The sequence below is a fragment of the Manis javanica genome, chromosome 9 (assembly GCF_040802235.1).
Source record: "Manis javanica isolate MJ-LG chromosome 9, MJ_LKY, whole genome shotgun sequence".
Classification (NCBI taxonomy): Eukaryota; Metazoa; Chordata; class Mammalia; order Pholidota; family Manidae; genus Manis; species Manis javanica.
Window position 1 is genome coordinate 27517875 of NC_133164.1, and position 16930 is coordinate 27534804.

The window sequence follows — 16930 nt, forward strand, 5'->3', positions numbered from 1 at the left end:
ATAATATGATAGTTAAAATACTGTCTTTCAAGATCACACAAACTAGTCAATTTAACAGCCACCTGTAAAGCTTTTTTACTAATTCTTTTAATTATTTTTATAAAAACTAATAGAAAAGAGTTCTTCTTGGGGTGCTTTCCTGTCATTTACAGGCAAAAACTGCTTTTTGAGATAGTCAGAACCTCTTACTCTGCATTTTTGCCTGATTCTTCCACCTCCCCAGCAAAGGGCCTTCAGTTAACTTGGGATGAGATGTGTGTGAAAGTATGAACAAGAGAAAACAGGAGAGAGAGGAAATGAGGTGGGGTGGGAGGAAACCCATGGGGACAGATTCCCATTCTTAGCCTGATGTTCGTCATTGCCTGGTCACATCAATGCAAAAAGTCCTGATTCTGTTCCAGCAAAACAGAGCGTAATGTTCTCAGAGTGACTTCAGGAATAAATTGGGCCCAAGAGCTTTAACTCAGTCTTAAAATATACCAGAGTTTCTACTTTTTTTTCTTTCAGTAATCCAGGGCCACACGTTGGAAATAAGCTAGCAACGTTGTTTCTGCCAGCACTTAATGTGATGATACAGTAAACCAAAACCCAACAATGCGGCCAAAAAGACAGGATGATAAATTAATTCACATGCCACATGGATTCTGTTTACGAATCACTCACAGTCTTGTTTATTAATCTCTTCCTGCTCACTTTTTCAGATGCCTGTCATCACAAGACATTCCAAATTTTGGGTTTGAAATTAATTGAGGCCACTACTATTTTCAGTTTGTTAATATATTTTTATACCTATTTAAATTTTAGTACACTTTTATTGCCATGTGCTGAGTTTCGTTTCTTCCTCCTCATTTACATCCTGACACCTTTTCCTCCTCTGTGTCAGAATCATGGTCTTTAGTCATCTTGACAAATTTTGAAACTGCACGCAGAGTATACACATGCACTATTTATAATGAAATTGCTTTCAGTAGCTTTTCTAAAAATGTTTGATTCAAACTTTTAACATACAGATAAAGGTGGGCAAGAAACAAACATGATTTCTTAGTATAATTAAAACCAATACAGGAAAAGGTGCTGCTATATAACTTTAAAACATATTTCCTATTATGAAGGACTATACAATATAGCGATGGACAAAAATAGTATTAACATGGATTTTAAAACTTAAAAGATTTATAAGCAATTTTAACCTACTATTTTCTCCTTTTATTAATTGCTAATATGGGTGCATGTTCTAAAACCTTTTACTACTGACAGCTTATATGTGGCCAAAGGAATACAGTTCATAGCAAAACATGGGTATGCTGTAGCCGACTTTATAAAATTGTAATATAACCATGTAAAATAATTATATATTTTGTTTTTCTGGGGCCACTTAAAGTGGCAACTACTGTAGTTACTGATTCTTATATATATAAACAAAAAGCAATAAAAATTTAAATTGTTTAAAAAAAGACAAGCTTACTTTTCACTCTGCGGGCAACAATTCATTAAATACTAAATAATTGAGTGTTTACAGGAAATACAAATGTTGCAAGTGGATTGTTTATGTTAAGCCTACAGTTATCAAGGAAATATGAAAGTTGTTGAATTAAAATGCCAAGTTTCTGATCTCCAGGTTACCCTGTAGTTATATTTTACTGTTGTGAGTAACCAGATATATAGAGAGACATTGAACTTTCCAAGGTAGATTATCTGATTGATAGTTTCCAATGGCCCCTCAAGTCTTTCTACCTTTGGTTGCTTGCTTTGGAACAGTTCACTGCTTAATCATTATTGTACAATGGGTCAAAGGTGAAAGGTTGAAATGAGCTTTTGGGATTACTGATTCATTTCGCAAACTTCTTTTGAGTGTTAACTATGTGCAAGGTGGGATGAAATTAATAAAATGCAAGGTTCCTGCTAGATAGATAGGAGACAGAAGTGACAATAAAATTTAATACAAGACAAATGAAATGAGAATTGAATAATTGAACACTGGCTGTTCTTGAAGTTCACAGGTCTGTATCTCTTAGCACATAATCCCTTTCTTTCCCAAACAAAATTAATCAAGAATTTTTAGCATTTATTCTTTTTCCATATAATTATGTTAAACTCAACCTTATGTCCCAGAGATCCCTGTTAGTTATCCTTGACCTCTGCTGATTTCAGCTGCCTAATATCAGCAGGGCATTTTGAGATATAGGTGTTATGACTTCCAGGGGCCTTGTGAGAAGTACAGGAAAGGAAAACATAGGCAGTACTCTTGTTAAGTGGTCACCAAAAAGATCCTACCTTCTCTTGAGCAGTTAGTTGTCAAGTTACAACAATAATAATAATAATGCCTTCACAATTCATTATTGTAAGAATAGTCAGAATAAATGCAGTTTAGTTTCTTGGAAGAAAACCAAAAGATGTGGCAGCCCTAAGATGGAAATTTCCAGAAATCCAAATAGCACTGAGGCCAAGCTTGTGAACAGCAATAACTGGAAAGACATGCTTTCAGTCATTAATCAGCATCAGAAATGACATTAGACAATCAACAGATCAAATGAATATACCGAAATTGGAAAGTCCCACTGGACACTTCCAGGATCCAAGCGTGCTTGAGCACTGGGAATAACCCCGTCATGTTAGGAAGGCAGCATGTGTAATGGAACTCAAAGTAAAAAATAAGTGATATTCTTGATTGTTTTGTCAATATGGTTGATCTCAAACAAATCAGTTAACATATCAGAACCTCAGTTTAATTATCTGTAAAATATAGATATTGATATCCCCAGCCTAATTCTTATATTGAATCAATATAAGAATAATTTTAGTACTTGCTATATAATTTCAGTGTACCCTCTAAAATAAAAGTATATACAAATGACGAAGACACAATCCCTGTCCTCCAAAAACTCACAATCTAACAGGGGATATAGACAAAGAAAAGCAGCTGATATGTTACAGGTATTGGAATATAGATATGCACACAGGAAGAGTTTAGGAGTTAAGGGAAACTCATCAGAGGAGTTGGTACTTGAGCCTTAAAGGAAATTTGCTAGACAGATGGAGTTAATGGCATTACTGGCAAAATGACTACTTAGTGGGAAAACTGAAAGGGGTGAACCAGCATGGCCAGTTCAAGAAAAGGGCTGAACCCCAGCTTGCTGAGGGAGGTTGTGAGAGTGGGCTGGGGAGAAAGGCAAGTCATTGGGGCCTTGAGTTCCAGGCAGTAGAGTTGGTCCTTTCCCATGGCCAATGTCCCTCAAATGTCTGAAGACCGCATACTGCAGACTCAGCTGCGGTGTTTGTTCAAGGTGCGGACTCCTGGCCTCCAACTCTGGTTCATTTAATCAGAACCTCTGGGGTGGGGCCCAGAAGTATTTAACTTAACACAGACTTCAAGTAGCTCTTGTGCACCTAAAATTGGGGAAGCCCTGCAGTGCAGATAGTTGCAAAGCACTGAGTATTTTAAACAAGAAGTAACAGGGTAAATTCTGTTTTCAAAAGACAGCTCTGGAAGCAGTGTGGAGCATGTATTAGAGGACCAGAAAGCAATGAGACTGGATAAATGCTACTGCAATGGATGGATGAAGGAGATGAGGGCCTGAGAGAGGAAAGTGCATGGGGACCATAGAAGCAGGCAGGTCAGAGGAAAGAGTCATTAGAGATCCTGACCAGACCAATGTGGGTGGTAAGACTCAACTAAGAGGTTTCTGCTAGAATGACCATTAACCTAATCAGGGATCAGCAGACTATGGCCCAAAGGCCAAATCATACCTACTGGCCTGCTTTTGTAAATAAAGTTTGGAGAACAGTCACACCATTTGTTTATATACTGACTGTAGTTGCCTTTTATTACAACAGCACAACTAAGCACAATTGACCGTATGGCTCACAAAGGCTTAAATATTTACTATCTGGCCTTTACAGAAAATAATTTGGTGACCCCTGAGTTAGAGAAACAATATTAAGGGACAAGAAAGACAGCAATTAACTTGGAGGAGAAAAAAAGAGTTCTGGGATGGAATGCATTCTGTTTTGAATCTAATGAGCCTAAGGTACCATGGACTGTCCACAGAGAATCTTAGGAGGTGTATCTGGGTTAAAGACAGAACTTTGTTTATCGTGGTTTACAGATGATACTTTAAAAGAGGGATGAATAGAAATGCTCAGGGTGAATCAGAAAAAGTAGGGAAAAAGGAAAGAAGAGAGAGAAAATAAAATAATGGGAGTCACAAGCACAAGAATGGGCAGTGAAGAGAAATTCAGAAGAGACTGCAAGGAACAAAGAAGACTGATGACACAAAAGTCAACGAGAAGGTGATGGGAAGGAAAGGAGCAGGCTGCAAGGCAGAGGGAAACGAGAACTCCTGGCTATTTCTGAATCATCTGCAACCTCATCTAGAGCAGTGTGTGTGCGTGTGTGTGTGATAAACATGGTGACAATACCTCCTATTCATTAATATGTGTTTTATACATATCATGTATCATTCACCTTAGCAATAGAGAGGGATTAAGCTTTTGGTTAAAGATACTACATTAAACATACACACTTTCTTCTTCATTCTACATCTAAAACTCTATAAAAATGAGAGAAAAAATAAACATAAAAAGTGTAAATGTACAAGATCAGAGGTGAAAAGAGCAGACACCTGATGGCCAGAAATGTTCACAAAATTGTGCAAGTTGAGAACCAGACAGAAGAGAGGCAATTTATTCAGGTTTCAGCTTTCTCTACTAAATGTCTGCCAGGGAGGCAAGGAGACATGTTTCATAGCCCAGAAGTGACTCAGGAATTGGAGACAGCAGGTACCTTTGAAGGCAAGAGATTGAAGTGAGGCCAAAAATCCAAAGAACTGATTAAAAGTCTAAGAGATCAGGCTCTAGTGCCCACCTCTAGCTCTAACAGGTGACTGCTCCCTAGTCAGCTAAATGACATGTGCCTATTTTCTGGAGAGGTTGTGCCAGATTATTTGTGGACTTGGTCACAACAAGAACAGCTGCAGATGGAAATGATGCCTCTTACTGGGATCAAAAGGATTTAGCAAAAACCTGCCTCCTAGACAGTGACAGCTTCAGCCCTCAACCGACACAAGCCACCCAGAAGAGTGACCGACAGCCTTATACATCCCAGGCAAGAGACTGAACATTTTATTCTCAGGAAATAATCAGTTCAAGAGAAAAATATCTACAGATATCAATATTGGGAGTGAAGAGGGCTTTTATCGAAATAGGTCATATGTTTGTTCCATTTTGCCCATATACACAAAATTTCTAATTCGCCTCTTAGTACCACATCTTTAAATATGAATGACCAGGCAAATACCAGTAGACATTTTAGGAAAACCCCTGAAGTGAAAGACAGAACCTGAAACAAACAAACACACAAGAACAGTGGAGAGACTGAGGAAACGGAAACAGGGAAAGCCCAGGAAGCACAAATGATGATTAATTTTCCCTGACCAATAAGAAACAAGAATTTAAAGCAGGATGCTGTACAAACAAAACCAACATTTAAAGATCGAGAAAGTACTCTTGGAAATTGAAAATAAGTTAAGAGAAATGAAATACAACAAATGGATTTCAAAGGCCAGTTGAGGAAGAGTAGAATGTAAAGTTACTCTACCAAACTGTGCTTAGTTAAACTAAGGAAGGACATTAAGGAATGCAGGAAACAGGTGAATCCAAAACAGGAAAGACTCCAGAATGATTCCTAAGATGCTGTAGGGGCAACAAATACTGTTTAACCTGTCTACAATACAACCATTCTGATTAGGAACAGAAGAGCAAAGAAAGGATATTTCCAAGAAAAGAAAAAAGAACAGATTAGAGAATAGAGAAATTGCATGTTATATTTGACCATATTTATAGGAGTTGGTAATTCCATGAAAGTGTCTAGGGTTAATGAATGATAGTTACATAGAAAGTAAAAGCAAACAAAAGTAATTAGACAATTATTAATCTTTCTGCAATTTTGTTTTTGTAGAGAAAAAAGATATACAGCCATAGCTACATGACTTGGACATAAGCAAATCTGCCTTTGTCAAAATAAACATAGAAAGTTGTTTTAACCAAAATCGTGAAATAAATAAATTGGAAGAGAAAGGGAAAGAATGCGTACACCATGGTTATGCTGCAAGAAAGTTAAATCTTCATTTTTTAATGATGAAAATCTAACACCTTGGAAGACAACTGGGAATGATCTAGGAAAGTTAGTGATATTCTTGGCTTATGATCAAAATTTCTACTTGTAGAGAAACTGCTTATGTGGCCAGGATACAGAGAACAGAATGTCCATAGAAGTATTGTTTGTTTCCACTAAAAATGGAAAAACTCAAACTCCGTCTGTGACAATTTGAATAGTTAAACATTGTGCTAAATCTATGCAAAAGAATGCTCTACATAGGTTTCTCAGCCTCACCATGTTGACAATTTGGGCCAGAAAATTCTATACTATAGAGGCTGTCCTGTGCATTTTAGGGAGTTTAGCAGCACCCTAGCCCAACCTACTAGATACCAGTAGCATATCTCCTGAGTTGTGACAACCAAAATGTCTCCAGACATTTATCAAATGTCCTCGGGGGCGGGGGGTCAAAACCACCCCTTGTTGAGAACTACTGAACTACAGTTTGATTCCATTAAGTTCAAAATTTGGCAAAACCAAGCTACGTTTTACAGGGATGCATACACAGTTGACAAAAAATAAAGGAATACTATATCACATATATAAGTTGCATATAGCATATATATATACACATTACATATTTCATGCATTACATAAAACATGATACAACATACTTCACATATTACTAAATTTTTATAATTATTGCTTTAAGTATGCATGTCTTATGCCCTTTTCTGTATATATATTTCACAATTTTTTTAAAAAAGAAAAAAGGAAATCTATAGGTAACATCGATTTGAAAACTCAAGAAATAGCAGTCAAAGTATGTTATTTATGAATATAAAGGGAAAAGCCTGAAAAGGCTAGGGGGGAAAAAAAAAAGAGAAGAAAGTTATTCACAAAAGCAGAGAATTTGAGGTAGAGGTAGGAAGCTGCTCTTATTCATTATAAGCTTTGCTACAGTAAACTAGGTACTTTTTATATGTGCATATATAAATGACAGGTACAAATATTAGTTTAGTAAATAAAAATTAATTTTTATAAACGGAATAGTGGTAATAGTGAGGCATGGAGACATATTTCATGGATCATAAATTCTGTGGCCATTCTGGCTAGATTTTTATGCTGTTTATTAATCGCAATAATGCTTATTGTATGCTGAGTGTCTGGATTCTTTTGGATTGGCAAAAGTGTAAACAGGTTATGTTACTAAAGAGGCAATACAGAAGCATTTGTAAAGTTGACTAAAAATCTATTGAGGAAATAAATCTTAAAGTGGATTTTAAAACTATAATACATGCAATATAATAAGCAAGCAAATTCAAACGCCTTACTAAATTCTTGAAAGAGTAAACTTTTTGGCACATCAAAGGAAATAGTGGGGGGAAAGAAAACAATGGTGGATAGTTGAAAGTGAGTTCCATTTCAATACATTATAAGTGGTACTAGAGGAATCATTTTTTCAAGCTGAAACAGTGTAAACAAGCATCCGTGAATAAGCATTATCCTAGTGCACTTTCAGACTAGGAAAGTTTCAGTGAACTCAATTGCTTAAATTGACACTGAAGTCAAGTTTGGAAACTTGTTGTATCAGTAGATATTAAAAAGACTGTGGAGAAAACTAAGTTGTGTGTGTGTGTGTGTGTGTGTGTGTGTGTGTGTGTAGCACCAGAGGCAAGGGGAGAATGACAGTTTAGCCAAAAAAGCCAACTCAGACCCTTTCTGAGTTGGGTTCAGGTGTGTCCTGGGAGGGAAGAGCTGTTAACCCAGGGGGCTGCATTTGCAAAGCTCACCATGAATGCATTGTAGGCAATGGAGGAGAGAAAAATGAAGTTCCAGAAGCCAGTTAAAAGGCGATAGGTGATTTAGGGGAGAGATATTGTGCCCTAGACTAGGGTGATAGTCCTGGGAAGATGTAGGGGGACTAATGAGATCATTAGGAGTGAAACTAACTGGACTAGTGATGAATGATGAGTAAGGGGGAGGAAGAGGCAGTGAGAGATCCCAGGTTTCTAGCAGGGGTGACGCCGTTCACAAGGAAAAGCCATCCTGTAATTATTTTGAAGGACTGTGGGTATGTGCGTGCGTGCATACACACCAGAAGTGAGAGGAGAACAAGTATTTGTAAGTATTTGACTTAAACTTGGGGAGCTTGTAAACCATTTGTCTTGTTATTTTAATACTTGAGAGTCTTGGGAGAGTTCACATTATGAGGAAGTAAACTGCTAGACAGGGAGTTTGAAGGCACGAAGGAAGATAGTTGAGAGAGATTTTAGAGAAGGAAGTCCTGAGAAAGTGTGAGCAGATAGGATGGAGTCATGGAAAGTGAGATTGGGTTTAGGCAGAAGGAGAGAGAAGGAAAGGAGAGAGGGAGGGAAGCAACTCTCTTGATTAATTTTGGTTTGTATCTCTTTTCTCATCTTGCAGCTTCTAAAAACTTTTTACTAGGACACATACAAATATATATTTACAAACTACATTTTGGAGTACTTTAATAAACTGTATTTAATTTGTTACTTGTACAGAATAACATCCTTATACATAATAAACCATGTAAGGGATAACGAGAACTTTGTTGATTATGATTATGAAAGAAAATTACTTGTTTTCTATGAATTCTGGGTGGCAGCTTGAGTTTCAGTTGTAAACTCCTTGGAAGTTTATGCATCTGCCATTTGTGTAACTCCCCATGTGCCTTATATGATACCTTGTACACTGTGGCAATACAGCTGGTGCTGAACACCAGCCTATAGTCATTTAAATGCAGGTTTAAATGTTCCTTTATTAGATAACTTGGGTAAGCAGGAAAACTAAAAAATCAGTGACTGATGACAAATTTTTAATTTCTGGTTAGATAACATAATAAATACTGGTAGCCGGGCTGTCCATTAAGCATCCCAGGTACATCAGTAGCTGTGTAGCTTTAAAATGCTTTCAAAGAGGAAGGGTTCACATTTCTTTTGAAGAGGAAATCAATTTTGACTGTCATAAATTTATTCCTAAGTCACCAGTGTCGGATCCATGGTCGGATCTTCACAGCACAGGCCAGAAGGCTGTCTTCCATGACCTTCCTCCTCGTTTAGTTCTTCACCCTAATGCAATGGGCTCCAGCCTGGAATCTACTGAAACACTCGCTTCAACATCACCCAAAACTCGGTAGGCGTTACTCCGTCCTCCAGACCACTTGGAAGCCATAAACACAGCCACTCTTTCCTCCTTAAACACTCTCCTCATGACTCCAGAGTCCTGGTTTTTCTCCTGCTTCATTGTCTGTCCCCTCTGTCTCCTGATCCAGGCTCCACCGCACTCACGGAGGCTTGGACATTGGCAGGTTCCTTTCTCTCTCCATTCTCCTTGTAGCCAATCACATCCATTCCTGCAGCACTGAATTGGCCGCTGACCTCCACGTCTATACTATCAATCTGATGTTCTGCATTTCTCCTTACAACAGCCTATCTGACATCTGTTGGATGTTCCATGGACACGAGAAACCTGACATATCTAAAATAAAACTCTTGATTTTCTTGCCAGCCCTGTTTTCCACTCCAGCATTCTTACTATGCCCCTATTAAGAAACAGGTATCACCAGCCACCCAGGAATGCAAAGTAGAAATGTTGATTCCTTCCTTTGCCTCACTTCTCACAACCAGTGTAATAGGAAGTTGTGCCTCTGGGTTCTGCTTCAACACATCTCCCAGACCCATGCATTCTCCTGCTCTGTCTCTGCCTAGGCAGGTAAGGCCATCATCTTCTGGATATTGTAACTGTCTACAGATTGGCCTCTCCACTTCCATATTTGTAAAATTATATTTTAAAATGCTGGATCATGTCCCTACCTCAGTTTAACCCCTTGATATAGTCTTATTGTATTTAATGTAACACCCAAAGTCTCTAACATGACCTATGAAGTCTGCATCATGTAGATTTCTCTCCAACCACATCTTGAGTCACTCTCCCTCTTCCTTTCCATCATCTAGGCAGAGTGAGGCCTCAAAGCCACCTACTTTCCTGCCTCAGGGCCTTTGCACATACAAAGATATTAGAACACTCTATGTGCCTGCCAACCCCCACCCCACCACTGTCTGCATGGCTAGTTCCTTCTCTCTTTCAGGTCTCTATTTAAATGCCACCTCCTCTAAAGGTGATACCTTCCTAAAGGGGACATTCAGGCTGAGACTGTAAAGAAAAGATTTCCCTATGTAGATTCTTTTTGTTACTTTTTATCTGAGCCCTTTGTATGCTGCCTTCACATATTATTATATAATAATTGTGATTTCTTTTTTTCTTTGTTTGCTTGCTTGATTTCAGGGAGGGCAACTCTCCCAAGCAAAACCTCTTAAAAGCAGGGTCCTCCCTTACCTTATTTACCACTGTACACTTGGCACAAGTGCTCAAGAAATATTTATCGAATTAGTGCAACATCCACTATAAAAATACTCTCTGAAATAATTTTAAGGCAAATGTTTATTCATCCTTAAGCTTTCTTTTGCTCTGGACAAATAATTAAACTATCTGAAACCTTTCAAAGATTTTTACCTCCAACATGATTTGTAATTCTTTCCTGAAATGATTTAATTCTTTTCTTTTATTCATTTACTCTAGTCACTGAGAAAGCAATAAGAAGAGATATTCCAGTTGGGTACTTTTCCATCTTTCCTCAAACCTGGATCCTATTCTAAACCCAGTGTTCTAGGGAAAGAGCAAACTTATTTGTCAAAAATAGAACAAAATGGCCTGAACTCAGATTACCTGCATGAGCAAATGGCTTTTCTTTCATAGAAAGGAAAAGTGATTGAAATTATAGAGAAATCAGATTTATTTTTCTCCTTTCTTCTTTAAAATACTCTTTGCCTACTTCCACAGCCAGATATCTTGTTAACAAACAGGTGCTCTGTCTAGCAAAACATTTGAAGTTTGCCTTTACCAAGAAAAATGTGAGCCAAGAAATCACCTTAGAGAAAAACATCAGATAGTTTGTTTCCAGGACTATTCTTAAGAAATTAGTTTTTTGAATGCTTACTTTAATTTATAAATCTGAGGTAAACTGGTGTTACTAGGTCAAGGCACAACAAATGGAATAATAAGTTCAAATAAACCACAATACGTCAAAACAAATTATAAGCTATTCAGCTCACAACAGCAATTGGGAACAAAAAAAAAAAATCAGGCAAGGATCAGTCCCAAGGAGCCACTACTGTGTGTCATAATGAGTTCCCTGTAATACAGCTGATCACTGAGGGACAGCCCGGGGAATAATCTGCTTCCCTTAGCCCCAGTGTTCACTTCAAACTGAATAATCTCTTTAAAAGCACTTCCAAGAAATTATCTAGCAGCAACCGTCAACTTCATTACTTAGGATAAGAGTTGTGGATTAGTTGAAAGGATTTCTAGTGTATCTTTATCCAAATATTGTGATTCCTAAGAAATCAACTGTGCCAAAAGTAGGGGTAAGCAGTAAGACCACACATAGTGCCCAATCCAAGGAGATACAAAATCAGGAGACTTCATGTTTTTCTTCCTATTGAGAGATTGGTAATCACTGTGTGGTGTGAAAAGGGAGCTGATTCAAAGCGGATGTGAGGAAATATGTCCCTTCCATCCTGTATGCAAATATTAATAAACTGGCCTCATACAGCTATTCATTACCACTTCTAGTCAGGGTCCTCGAACCATCATGCCTTTTAAATTGTGGTGCTTGTAAATTGAGCAATGAGAGCAAGTTTTTTAACTATCTACCCACCCCATTTCTACCCGGTCACACATACACACATTCTCACACAAACAGGCTGCACCTCTAACTCATTAAAGCATTTTCAAAATCCAGCAAACCCTTCCCCTCCTCTCAGTAGCAGCTTCGTTTATCCAGCAGGTTGCAACATGTGTGTAAGTCTGGTTTTCTTGGCATGGGGGGGCTGTTGAAAATCCGGTAAAACCCCTATTATAAGCAGCAATTTCCCCTTCTTTCCATTCATTCAAAGTGAGGCTCTTGCTCTTGAGATAATCTGTGCGATTTCAGAACTGTATTTGCGTAAGAATGTATTTACATCCGAATCATATAAACAGTCCCACAGGAACCTGGATTTGTGTCATTTAAAATTCTCAGGGGTTGTCTCATTTGACATGCCAAGCAGGGTTGACTGCCCTCCTGTAGAAACAGGCCCTTTCAGTTTCACCATGCGACTCAGATACCTTGTTCCCTAATGTCAATGTCATTAGAAACCGTGCTTTTTCAGTAAAAGGACAGGTACAGATTTTAAAGCAAAGAAATTACCCTATATTGAAATGAAAAATCAGTATGAACCCACAAATGTATTTTCTCTTAAATGTATCTATTTTCTAGTTCTGGCCACTAAAGGCTTAGAAAAAATGACCAATATGATAGCAAGACATATCTTGAGTGCTCAGATTATAGTTTCTAAGTAATATTTGCCACTAAAAAGAACCAAGACTCTGAAAGAATAGATGACTCTGGCGCTGAAGCAGGAAATACACTAGGTGAGTCTGTAGCCTCTTGTAATACCAAAGATCAAGGGAATTATCACAGACATGGAAGCCAACTTGAAGGGGCCCCCACTGAGCGAAAAAGTGCCATTTGAACAATGAGAAAATAATGACTACAACGGTCCAAACACATCAAATATGTTAAAAATCAGTGAATTCAAAATAATACAGTACACAAAAACATCAGTGATTATATTGCACTTTGTAAATATTTCTATTATATTGCTTACCACACAAATGCCTATATTTATGGCTCCCAATTAAAGGATGAGCTCCTGAAGTGAAAATACCATGTTGCATTTGCTACTGTATCACTGAAAGAAGGTAAAGAACCACTGCCTTGTAGGGCATGTCATTTGTACAGGGCCCAGCAGTTGGGATTTTTCAGCCCAGAATTCTACTGAAATCACCCTTGTCAAGGCTACCCAGGGCTGCCATGTTGTTTCATCCAATGGTCAATTTTCTGTCCTTTCTTAATTTATCAGCAGTATTTGACACAGATGACTGCTCCTTCCTTCTTGAAACACTGCCTTTCTCCCTCCTCAGTTTCCTTGGTTGGAGATCTTCATCTTCCTAAATGCTGAACACTGGAGAGTCCCAGGGCTCAGTGCTCAGACCTCTTATTTCCTCCCTCTGTACTTACGTAATCTCACCTAGTCTCCTGGTTTTAAATTCTATCTCTTTGCTGATGACTACCAAATTTATACTGCTTGCCTGAACTTCTCATACGAACTTCAGATTCATATAGCCAATGGCTTACTTGCTGAATCTACTTGGATATATTTAGTGACTTCTTTTTAGCAGGAACAAAGCTGAACTTCTGGTATTGCCAGCTCCCCTCTAAAACCTGACTTTCCCACAGCTTCAGCTGATGACAGCTCCATTATTTTAGTTGCTCAGCACAAAAATCTTGAAGTCATCTTTGAGTTCTCTCTCTCCCACATACTTCTAGCTCATTAGCAAATCCTACTGAATTACCTTCAAATTATATCCAGACTCTGATCACTTCTCTCCAAACTCAGGGCTATCACCATGGTCCAAACCAGTATCATCTCTGCCCTGTGTTAGACAACAGCTGTCTGCTTCCATCTTTACTTCTCTAGAACCTCTTCTCGGGATAAATAATTTCTCATCTATGTTTAGACCCTTGTCCCTAAACCTGAAAGCTTTCTATCTAGTTCTGAATAAGCCAACCTAGAATTTTTACCCCATGGTACTTCACTAAAACTGCTCTTATCAAGGTCACCCATGGCCACGATATTGTTAAATTTGATAGTCACTTTTCTGTTCTGCAGATACTACCTGATCGGGTGCCCTGTTAGTACCACCTTCTCAACTCCTACCTTTCTCCTCTCATTCACTTCACTGTAGCCACACTGACTGGCTTGCTGTTCTTTTAACATGCCTTTAACACTTCTGCCTGAAGCCTTTGTACCTGTTCTCTGACTCAGTGTTCTCTCTCACTTCCTTAGGGAATCTATACAAAGTCAACTTTTCCAGACCACCCTATGTGACTTAGCAACTTCCTCCTGCCTGTTACTTCTTATCTTCCTGTATTAATTTGGGCTGCTCTACAAAATACCATAGACTGGGTAGCTTATAAACAACAGAAATTTATTCCTAAGTTCTGAATGCTGGGAAGTCCAAGGTCAAGGGCATAAGATAAGTTCTGAATGCTGGGAAGTCCAAGGTCAAGGGCATAAGATTTGGTATCTTTGTCTGGTTCATGGACAACTGTCTTCTCCCTGTGTCCACACATGGAGGAAGGGGCAGTGAGCTCTCTAGGGCCTCTCTTATAAGGGCACTGATCCCGAGTATGAGAGGGCTCCACCCACATGACTTAATCACCTCCTAAAGGCCCCACCTCCAAATACCATGACACTGGAGATTAAGTCTTGGCATATAAATTTGGGGTGGGGGAGACACAAATTTTTAGCCCATAGCCCCTTTCCCTGCTTAATTTTTCTCCAGAGTAATGCGTATGACATCTGCCACACTAATAAATTTACTTGATTTGTTGTCTATCTTCTTCAGCTAGAATCCCAGCTCTACAAGAGCAGGGACTATGAATCTTTGGTTTACTTCTATAATCCTGTCTCCTACAACAGTGCCTGGAATATGGGAACATACAGTAGATAATGGCTGAGTTAATCCATTCATTCACCAAATATTTATGATGTACCCATTGGTTTCCATGCTAGCTGTTGTTGAATATTTTTGCCCAGGATCATGTGACTGACTAGCTGGCCATTGAGCAGGAATGAGGGCTCAGATCTTTCCACTCTCTGTATACTCTCTCCAGTGGATCTTATAGTCTCCTGCTTGGGAACTACCATCCCTGGTAAGTGCTTAGATGCATGGACAGATTTTCTACAACCTGTGTACCTAAAATAACATGAGGTGATGTCCACAAAGTATGTTATATTCTCCTAGATTCTTAAAATTAAAAATCAAGAAGGCAACAATTGTATGGTGGAAAAAAGTTCTATATTTTAAAATGCATCAAAGATACGCAAAATGGTTTCTTTTCATTTTAGACATTGGATTATGAATAACTGACCTGGTCCCTTTGAAAAGTATGAGAGCCACAACACAGAAACAGAAAACAAGGTTTTGGTTTTCCTGATAATGTTCACTTGTACAAGTAAATACACATATCTACCTTCTTAACATTAGGCAATAACAACTTTAAAACTGCCTACTGAAAAAAAAAAATCTTTTCATTGCTATTATAAGCCATGGGACAACTTCAGATCCAAGAAATTAGTTATTTCTATCATAAATAACATCATTTAGAAATAATAATAATAAGCTCTACTTAAATCAGTCTTTTCTGTGAGTAATTCAAAGAACTAATGACATCTTTATAAGGTAAGAAAAGTTTATTCCAGTTATAAAGTGCATAGTATAAAGTTATAAAGTATATTCCAAATTTATAAAGACAGAAACAGGGGGACATTAGTTTCATTTATATTTTATTGGATGAGCTATGCATTTTATTGAACCCACAAACTGATATTTGAATTTCCTACTCCTTCCATGGACCTGATGGTATCTAAAGCAAAGGAGATGATGGTGGGAATATAGGAGACAGTAAAAAGAATTCAGATACTGTCTCTAAAATTTAGTTAAATATCCCTTTCTCTTAAAAAGAAAATACAAATGTAAGTTTAGGGCAAAAAATGCCATTCTATCATTCTTTGGACTTTAACCAATGTACCATATATGATAAAACTGCACCAAAGAAGGAAAGTTCAATTCTAACTTTTGAGGCTAAAATATTTACTTTAGATAATTTCTGTACCAATTTCCAGCACATATAAAACCCTTTGTTTAATTAGGCTTTCTGTTTGTTCACCATTTCTCCTAATCTCAGTATCTTTCCACTTAATTGTACCCATTTCCCCATAAAGGAGCATAGATCACTTCTTACTCTCTTTTACCTATGATACTATCAGGTCCTCTGGGTTCCCTGAAGGATGCCCCCAGGGTAGCTGAGTGTCAACAGATGAAGCTGATTTCATCAGAGAAATCGGGGAGAATAATCAGAGCTCGGAATGTCTGATCTTACTGCTAACAAAGGCTAAACCTTTTCCAGTAAATCCCACTAGAGTAATCTACTGGAACAATCTCCCTTACAGAAAAGAAATGGCATGTTTATTAAGCAGACTCCACAGAACCTGGTTCAGTGATGGGTATGTACTAATTGTCAAAAATAGGTTGGTGAAGATAGAAAAGAAGTCCACTCATTACGAGAATGATGTATGAAGAATAGTTCCTACCAAGAAATTGTATTACAATAACTGTTGGCATTTCTATCCTAACCCTTTGAGTTAGGTTGGTTAAAAATATCTCAACTTTCTATGGCATGATTTCTGAGACTTAGAAAATACTCTGGATTATTAGTAGCATTTTATGCTTTAAATTCTATGTAAAATATTATTGATAAGTTATTTTGAAATTATTAATTTTATGAAAATATTATAAATAAGTTGTTTTGAGCTTCCCTAATGCCAACAGTCTACTCACGGTGGTAAAAGCCATACGACACAACATAAGAAAACTTTTCCTAGAATTGGAAAGCTATATTCAGATAGATTCCCAGTTGTTGAGGGGTGATTGCACAGATGATACAGTCAGTGATTTCCTTACTGCACATTCCTAGAGCTCTGTAATAGTGACTCCCAAGAGAAAGAGAAGTAGCCACCAAGGATCCTCTTATTCCTGATTAACATATTGGGATTCTGAGTAAAAGAGTTCTGCAACTAAAAAAAAAAAGGTATGAAACTTTCTGATTAGTTAACCATTCCCTTCTATAAATAAGGCAACTAAGTC

At 37.8% G+C, this 16930-nt stretch overlaps 1 long non-coding RNA gene across 1 annotated transcript in view; it reads right to left on the reverse strand.

Moving 5' to 3' along the window:
- LOC118970906 (uncharacterized) overlaps window positions 1-16930 on the reverse strand; it is a 112674-nt gene that overhangs the window by 52854 nt on the left and 42890 nt on the right. The gene's annotated exons all lie outside the window — the stretch shown is intronic.